Source organism: Misgurnus anguillicaudatus, chromosome 7 (assembly GCF_027580225.2).
Source record: "Misgurnus anguillicaudatus chromosome 7, ASM2758022v2, whole genome shotgun sequence".
In the NCBI taxonomy this organism is placed as follows: domain Eukaryota; kingdom Metazoa; phylum Chordata; class Actinopteri; order Cypriniformes; family Cobitidae; genus Misgurnus; species Misgurnus anguillicaudatus.
The window spans coordinates 31,577,646-31,586,825 of NC_073343.2; the positions used below are offsets into that span (position 1 = coordinate 31,577,646).

At 42.4% G+C, this 9,180-nt stretch overlaps 2 long non-coding RNA genes across 2 annotated transcripts; one reads left to right on the forward strand and one right to left on the reverse strand.

The window, feature by feature from the left end:
• Positions 1-1,609: 1,609 nt before the first annotated feature.
• On the reverse strand, positions 1,610-6,828 carry LOC129435177 (uncharacterized). Its single transcript, XR_008641156.2, has 2 exons — positions 6,691-6,828; positions 1,610-2,918 (listed from the first exon to the last, which is right to left on the reverse strand). It is a non-coding gene; the product is annotated as an uncharacterized lncRNA (long non-coding RNA).
• Positions 6,829-7,044: 216 nt separating this feature from the next.
• LOC141365372 (uncharacterized) lies at positions 7,045-8,001 on the forward strand. Its single transcript, XR_012370601.1, has 2 exons — positions 7,045-7,182; positions 7,213-8,001. It is a non-coding gene; the product is annotated as an uncharacterized lncRNA (long non-coding RNA).
• Positions 8,002-9,180: the final 1,179 nt, after the last annotated feature.

The following is a 9,180-nucleotide window of genomic DNA, read 5'->3' on the forward strand; positions in this document are numbered from 1 at the left end:
TGTATCTCTGCGGGTCTGCAGGAGGGGGAGAGGTCCCGCGTAATGTGCTGCGGTCTCACTAATGGAAAGTTGCAGAAGTACATCGATTCAGTCTGCTGCGGTCAGAGGTGAATGGCTCGTGTCAGTGAAGTGTCTGCTCGCAGCTAGTCTGATCAGTCTTGTTTGCCTATTACCGAAACACAAATAGCTTTAATAAACATCTCATAATGAAATATTGAGCTGGATGTTTAATTAACATGCCAGCAGAGATTATTGCGAGCTATGTGTTATGTGTTGTAGATGCTTTCTAACCACAGACTGTAAAAAAGATGAATGACGTGTCTCAGTGCCGGCCCGAGCCTCTTGGGGGCCCTAAGCAGAATTTGTTTGGGGGCCCCCCTCCCACCAATTTTTTTTTAATAAAAAAAATAAGAAATTATAATCCTTTATAAAAAGAACAAAGTTGCACATTAAGTAAGGGCTAAAATTAGCATAAGGTACAGAAATCAAATCAAATAAATCATAACACTGTCTTTATTGTATGAATTAAATATAATTATTATTGTTTTTAGAGCTACAGAAGTGATTTTCTCTTTGTCTTGGATTGTTTGATTAACATTAATGACACAGACTTAAGTAGGTTAATTGAGGTTACTCTCTCTTTAAGTGAAGCACGGACCTGGTTTCTGCCTAATCTATACATAAACCTAAGACATAAACAAATGTTTTTATTAGAAAAAAGTGCTGTGGAGATCATTTTGTTTGTATATGCCCTTTCAAGAACAGAAAGATTTTATGTTCGCTTGCTTTCTGAAACGCGTCTCTCCATGTGTGCACTACTTCTTTCTCTTTTCGGCACCAGAGGGATACATCCTTTGTGACATGGCTTGTTATTTATTACAGCACTTGCACACATTGTCAATGCACGCGAGGTGTCTATACTGCGCATGACTCAAACGGTAACACTGCAGACACATAGCAGTTGTCTGCAAATCAGAATTTTCTATTCATTTATTCATTCGTACTCACTCATTCATTAATTTATTTATATTACTTGTTTAAGTTATTTAATTGTAAAAAATTGGGGGGCCCCCTGCTTAGTTCGCTTAGGCCTCAGGCCGGCTCTGACGTGTCTCCATATGTGACCTATACTGCAGTCAGCCACCAGGGGGCGATCAAAATGTTTTGGATTTACTTTTCAGGACCTGTGTGGTATGCCTGGTAAGGCTTTATACGTCAATTTTCACTGTCAACCAAGTTTAAATGTATTGGCAAAAACTCATTGTTTGTATGCGTGTTACTTCTAAATTGCCGTTCTCCGGAGTGTTTACATCGAAGACCTGCACAAAGGCGCCATTAAAAAACAAACAAACAGACTGCATTAGATTCCCAAATTGCAAAACTAAATGCACTCATACAAAGACCTCATACTGTTATGTAAAATACACTTACGAATTGCTGCCCATACCTGTATGCCTTCCTGTGGATTCTTATCACAAAAAATCCTTTTACAGCATAAAATAAAATAAAAGTCCTATCCGTACGGTTCACGTTGTCGTGGAATTTTAGCCGCATCAAATAATACTCACTAAGAGTCAAAGTCAAGGATCACACAGACACACTGTCGACAGAATTTTCTTTGTCTGAATTTTATATATTCTGCAGAATAGGCTCTCACTCCCTGGTGCTAGAAGTCTAAACCCAAGAGCCCCGATCACAAGGTTGAACACACATTTATAGTAAGATGCTGAAATACGTACAATCATCCGTTTCTACGTCATTTAGAAGATAGCCTTCAGCTGTCAGTGATTAAGAACATAAACAGTTAAACACAAATCTAGTGAAATCATAAAACGTATGTCTTGTTCTCAGTACATGATGTTTAAGTCCTTGGACATTGTACTTTGCTCAAAAGACAGAAAGAGCATAATTCTGTACGTTAGCAGAAAAACATGATCTCCATATGAATCACGATTTATGAGCTTATGATTGTAATTAAAAAATGAAAAATAGGATGAATAATATGAAAATAAAAGCATAATAAAAGTCCTCCACTACACTCCTCCCTTTTTATGATTTATTCATAACTTCATTTACTGTCATCGTTACGTAGCTCTAGTTATTACCCTTAACCATAGTGTACATAGAGTTCTGTGCAGTTGTAAAAGCAAAAATGCACACGCATAATATGATCATGAACCTCATTTTTGAAAGAAGAAAAATAGTTCGTTTTCTTGAAGAAATTGAGCACAGTTAGAGTTGGGGTCGTGAGCCCTTGATGATTCCGGATTGAGCACAGTTAGAGTTGGGGTCGTGAGCCCTGAGCACAGTTAGAGTTGGGGTCGTGAGCCCTTGTTGATTAATTTCCTTTGTAGGTTCGGGTTTGGTAGGACCACACGGTGCAGTTGTGCCAAGCTATCCTGCTTTCTTGTTCGAATGAAATTATCTTAGTGTCTAAATTAATGTGGGGTCTCAAAGCTGGTGTTGTAATTACAGTTATTAAGCTGCAAGCGTCGTGTCGATTACCCACATTAAAGATGTCGTGTGCGTGTGTCCAAACCAAACCCAGAATACTGGAGTCGTCCTCCAATACCTTGTGAGCTGTTGCCGCTCTCTCGTGTCGTTCTTCGTACAAACTTGCAGGATACAGGGGTCTGTGGCTCCCTCCAATGCGGAAAAGTGGTCCGTAGCAGTCGACTAGTCGTCCTCCCTTTGGTTACTTGCAGTCCTGGACCAACCCTCCGGCAATGGGCAATGTGCACCCAGGTGGCACGCTCCGCGACCTTCACGGCGGTGTGAGTCGTCAGCAGAACCTGAAATGGCCCCTCCCACCGTCTCGCCTTCCAGGATTTCCTCCTCAGGTTTTTCACCAACCCGAAATCTCCTGGTTTGATGTTGTGCAAAGGTCCCTCTGCGGGGCATGGTAGTGCTGCTTTAACCTGTTTTGAGATATTTTGAAGGATAGAAGACATAGAAATACAATACTGCAACATGTCATTTTCATTTCGAAGGGTATCACCTGCCGCCCTGTGTGGTTCCCACCCCATATGTGGGGGTCTTCCAAAAAGTATTTCAAAAGGGGACAATTTAGTTCGGTCTCTGACCCTCATTCTCATGTACATGAGTACCAGTGGTAAGCACTGAACCCAATTCAATTTTGTTTCTTCACACATTTTGCTTAGTTTTGCCTTGATGGTGCCATTCTCTTTTTCCACTGCACCTCCACTTTGTGGGTGGTAGGCGCAGTGATTGGTCAAATTGATTTGCAAAAATGTACCCACATCTTTCACCACCTGAGCAGTGAAGTGTGCTCCATTATCACTGGAAATTTTGTTTGGGATTCCCCATCTGGGAATAATGTCTTTCAACAACATTTTTGTCACTGCCTTGTCAAGCACTGTCTGCATGTTTGGTGGGCGTGGCTTCAGTCCACTTCGAAAACATGTCTGTCATCACCAAACAGTAACGTTTACCTTCTGCTGGTGTCAATTCAATGTAATCCATCATTACATGTGTGAATGGTCCCTCAGGAAATGGGATGCCCCACAGGTGCGGTTTTTACCCCTCTTGCAACATTATTACCCAGACATATATGACAGTTTTCGCAATGTCTCTGTGCTACAGGAGAAAAACCCTTTGTGAACCAATTTTGTGCCATGGCTGTCAGCATTCCTCCTTTGGACACATGGTCTAAGCCATGTGTCAACCTAGCAAAATGGGAATAAAAGTGTTTAGGTAAGCAAGGTTTTTGATTTGGACCCATCCAAATCCCTTCAGGAGTTTTGGTAGCTCCACACGATTTCCATAGAGCTATTTCTGTTGGGAGAGAAAATGTTTGCATGCTTATTAGTGACTCCTGTGCTGTTTCAGCTTCCTTTTCCTGGGAAATCTGTGTAAGAGAAAAATCAACGTTAGTAGAAATGAGAGATGCCTGCTTTGCCGCTGCGTCCGCGCGTGCATTGCCTCTCGAGTCCACGTCCTGTTCCTTGGTGTGTGCTTTGCATTTACACACAGCTATTTGAGAAAGGAGTAAAATTTCCTCTAAAAGAGAAACAAGCAGTCAATGTAAATGGTTATAGATTGATTAGTAGCAATTTTACAAGCTTGTGTTAGTGCATGCAATTCAGCCACCTGTGCAGATTTGTGAGGTGGTAAGCATCCGGATTCTACAACTTCAAAGTCAGACACAACTGCCCACCCCACCCTGTTTATACCTCTATCATCTCTGGAAGAGGACCCATCCACATAGTATGTGAGGGTGCAATTAGGTATGGGTGTGTCAGCCAGGTCAGGCCTTGGTGTACATACTTCCCGTAGAGCAGACAAACAACAGTGTGGTGTACCTTCATCAGGTGTAGGTAACAATGTCGCCGGGTTCAGAACTGTACATCTTTCAACTGTGACATTAGACATTTGTAACAATGCACAGGAATAACGCAGCCACCTTGCTGCAGACAAGTGAGATGTGCGCTGTTCAAGCAGTATATGAGACACAGAGTGAGGGACCAGCAGCCGCGGCTGGCGTAACCCACAAACTCACTGCTGGCTTGTACAGCTTTCTCTGCAGGTGCCACTGCCCTGAGACATCCTGGTAGGCCCCTGGCCACCGCATCAAGGCGACCTGAAAAATATGCAACTGGTCTCAACTTGTCACCATGTTCTTGCAACAAAACAGATGTCATACAGCCATTTCTTTCATCCACAGTTTGAATAAAAGGTTTTTAGGATCTGGCAACCCCAAAGTGGGTGCCTGCTGTAATGTCTGTTTTAGTTCCACAAATGCCCTTTCAGCCTTCTCTGTCCATCTTATCTTCTCTGATGGTGCTAAAGGTTTTTCATAAATCATGTCATGCAATGGTTGTTGCATCTCAGAATAGTTAGCAATAAAAGTCCTGCAATAAGATGTCATACCCAAAAATGACATTACTTGTTTCTTTGTAATGGGTTTTGGTATGTTAGCTATCGCCTCTATTCTCTTTGGAGAGAGAGACTTACCCATTGGTGTAATTTCGTGTCCTAGAAAGGTTACTTTCTGGACAGAGCACTGTACCTTCTTGGGGTTGACCTTGTGGCCCTCCTCAGCTAGATGAGTGAGCAACCGTATGGTGTTGTCTGTGCACGACTGCTGAGTCGGTGCCGCCACCAAGAGGTCATCCACGTACTGCAATAAAGCAACATCATCATCCAACACAAGTTTCTGTAATGAACAATGCAATGCAAAGTTGTAAATCGTGGGGCTCTCGCTGTACCCCTCAAATGTAAAAGTAAACGAAAACTGGCTATCAGGATGGACAGGAAACACTGAAAGATGCATTTGAAATATCCACTACAGAAAACCACTGGCCGTCAGCTGGTATCTGTGAGAGAATTGTGTAAGGGTTCGGCACGTTTGGTGCCCTTACCTGCACCGCAGCATTTACTGCTTGGAGGTCTTGAACAAACCTCCACTCTGTGGGCTGACCTGCATCTCTGACCTTTTGTACAGGAAAAATGGGTGTTCTCACAGGTGAGTTTGGGCAGGGAACAATTATCCCTTTCTCCAATAAGGCCTCAAATACTGGCCTTGTTCCCTCAAGCGCCTCCCTTTTCAGAGGGTATTGAGGTTTGCATGGTCTGTAATCACTCTTTGGGGTGATAACTACTGGTTCACACCCTTTAATCAAACCCACATCATATTTATCTTTAGCCCACAGGTAGTCAGGTACTTTGTCAAGAACCTCTTGCGGTAAATCAATGCTAGCACACGTCATGTGTGCTGGCAAAATGTTTTGTAAATTTGAATCTGCAGAAACAGCTTTCTGTATTACAACGCTCTCTCTCTCAGCAATGAAAAAAGAAACACAACTTCTCCTGTGTGCCGTTATCTGCTCTGAGAACTGCACGTTATCTGACAACATTTCCCAATCAACAGCCTCGCTACAGGCCTTTGCAAATTCACCTGCTTTTTCCCATGGCTGACTGGTATTTTTTTTTGCAATGGAAACATGGGGTACCGAATTTTCAACATCAAAAATTTGTTCTTGCTTTTCTGTCAATTTGAACGAGTGCCACACACCATGAGTCATTCCAGCATTTATGGGTTATAGTCAAACCTTCTGTTTTTACAGAGAACCATTTCTATGAGCTGTGCAATGCATGTTATCAGCTGGAATGACCTCGCTGGCTTGTGGCAATCTTATCTTCCCTTCAGCATGCAACTCTTCACTCATACACAGGCCCATTCATACACATACAACATAGACACACACATAGATGACATTCTGGGATCCCAACAAGAAATATTCAGGCCTTGGTTGTTACGTAAGATGCTAGCATTAATTTTACACATCAAATCCCTCCCCATGAGGTTTACCGGACACGCGTCAGATAAGAGGAACATATGCATAAACTCGTTACCGTCATGCATACAACAGAGTGGAGCAGTAAATTCTTCCCTCACTATATGCCCCGTAGCACTCATAGATGAGTTAAACTGCCCACTCAAGGTGACAAATGGGAATTCATCTTTGCGTATGACAGAGTCAGTTGCATCCAGAGTCTACCATAAACAACAATACCTGTCCCTTAACCATTATTTCTTATCAATATCAAGCAAAGCAAGTTCTTCATTGCACAGAGCGTGTCTTTCCCTATCATACACATCAGAAAAATCAGAATCAGCAAGCAGATAATATGGCATTTGAACCGCAGAAAAAACAAGATTGGACTTACCCGCCTCTGTACGATGCTCCCCTTCCCCCTCCTGGCTTCAGTCGCCCCTTTCTTTACACAGTGGCAGGTTTCCCGCGCCCCCTTGGGATTCCGGTGTCCCTTGAGTTTTCAGGAAATGGAAACATTGGTTTTTCAAATGTCCTTTCTGTCCGCAATACCAGCAAACATTTTCTTTCGGATCTCCTCTCCTCTTCTCTCATTCTCTCTGCTGCCCGTTCTCTCGGGAGCGTTGTCCTTGCGAAGAGAAATTGCGTTGGTTATGTTGTGGCTGTGCCCATTCTCCTATCTTGGCAAAAGCTGAAGATAGCTGTTTCTCTGGTGAACGGCTTCTCTGCTGTTTCCTTAGGCCTTGCCTCCCGTTCCGTGTTTATCTGAACATCATCTTTGTCCTGATTCTGGTCCACGTGGCAGTTCTTGCATCGGCGGTGGCGGGGGTGCAATCAGGTAGTGCTTGTCGTGCTGGCTTTTGTATCTGTGCGGCTTGTTGAGCTGGTCGTTGTATCTGTGCGATTTGTTGAGCAGGTGGTGGTGGAGGGCGACGTTGTGGAGGGGGTTGGAGGTCATCGTCCAGAAGCGGTACCCTTGTGTATTGGAAAATGTACCCCAGGTGGGGTACGTGCAGGTGCATAGGGAGGAGGAAAAAAAACAGAAAGTTAGGTTCATCATGTAATGAATCTGATGTAGGAAAACATTTGCTTAATGTTTAGCTCTGACTTAGTCTGAGTCAGTTCGTCCTTGGTCTTTATCTTACTCTGTGCTCTCATTTCTCTGCCATCCGCAATGATTTTTCCCTTAATAAAATGAGTGCTTTTACACTCAGTGTTCCTTTAGGAGGAAAATCATACCTTTTCTCCCAGATTTTACGCTTTCCAACGCCCCCGTGCCCTTTGATTTGATCACTCGAGCATACACACCATTTTCCAGATCCATTGACTTTGTACTCCCTTTCGAATTACCCTGACCCATGGTCATGAACGAAATAACGCTTACCGTATTATCTATTCAGATGCCACCACAACGGTTCTTTTCCAGATTCCGTCAGCTTTGACTCCAGAAATGGTTGAGACTCTCCCTTCCCTTAGGCCTGGGGTACGGAGCCCGAGACCTCTCGTCTCAGGGGTGATCAGTCAGTCTCTCCCAAACCTTCTGGAGTCTTCAGCTGTGGAATCCGCATCCTCGTCGCCATTATTGTCGTGGAATTTTAGCCGCATCAAATAATACTCACTAAGAGTCAAAGTCAAGGATCACACAGACACACTGTCGACAGAATTTTCTTTGTCTGAATTTTATATATTCTGCAGAATAGGCTCTCACTCCCTGGTGCTAGAAGTCTAAACCCAAGAGCCCCGATCACAAGGTTGAACACACATTTATAGTAAGATGCTGAAATACGTACAATCATCCGTTTCTACGTCATTTAGAAGATAGCCTTCAGCTGTCAGTGATTAAGAACATAAACAGTTAAACACAAATCTAGTGAAATCATACAACGTATGTCTTGTTCTCAGTACATGATGTTTAAGTCCTTGGACATTGTACTTTGCTCAAAAGACAGAAAGAGCATAATTCTGTACGTTAGCAGAAAAACATGATCTCCATATGAATCACGATTTATGAGCTTATGATTGTAATTAAAAAATGAAAAATAGGATGAATAATATGAAAATAAAAGCATAATAAAAGTCCTCCACTACAACGTCATGCCGTGTTTTCACACGTTGTTACCAATTGCGTAAAAAAACGCTACCTTACTCCATTAAATCTTGGAGAAAACAACAGTTGCCAACTTGTTTGTAGACCGAATAGTAGAGGAATGAATTTTAGCACTTTAATTGACCTGTTTAGACCTCTAATATGAGATTTTTGTTGTTTATTTTTTGGACCGGGCAGATTTACTGTCCTTTTATGTGTTTAAACTTATTTTATTTGGCTATTTATGTTTTTTAATGTTTTGTCCCTGTGTGTGCTCCAGTGGAAGGTGTGAGACTTTAATAAAGTAAAGAAATAACATACTTGCTGTTGAAGTGTTTTTTATAGTCATACAGTCGTGGAGTTTGCTTTTGTGCCAAAGACAGTTGCTCGCAGTGCAGCTTTTCCTAATAATATTTTACACACTGCAGTATTTCTGTGCAGATCACTTTTATGCCAGATTTTATTCCACCTGTGTGTGCGTGTTTGTGCATGTGTGCGCACGTGTGTTTGTGTAAGAGAGAGACAATGGAGAGAGAATGGAAAATGTGGTCTGAAAGAAATCATTAATTACATAATTGTGTGTGATTATCCAGACCTCGAGGACGTGTTTGTTTTCTTGCTGTTCATTTGTTTGTTTTCAGAGCGGAACAAAAGCGATGACAGTCATCTAATTCCTCTGTAGTTTACGGAAAAGAAGGGAATTTCTTATCCCAGCTTGGATTTCTGCACAAGCAGGATAAAATGTGATGTGCCTTAGTAAAGTTTCACTGATATATGTGACCCTGGACCACAAAACCA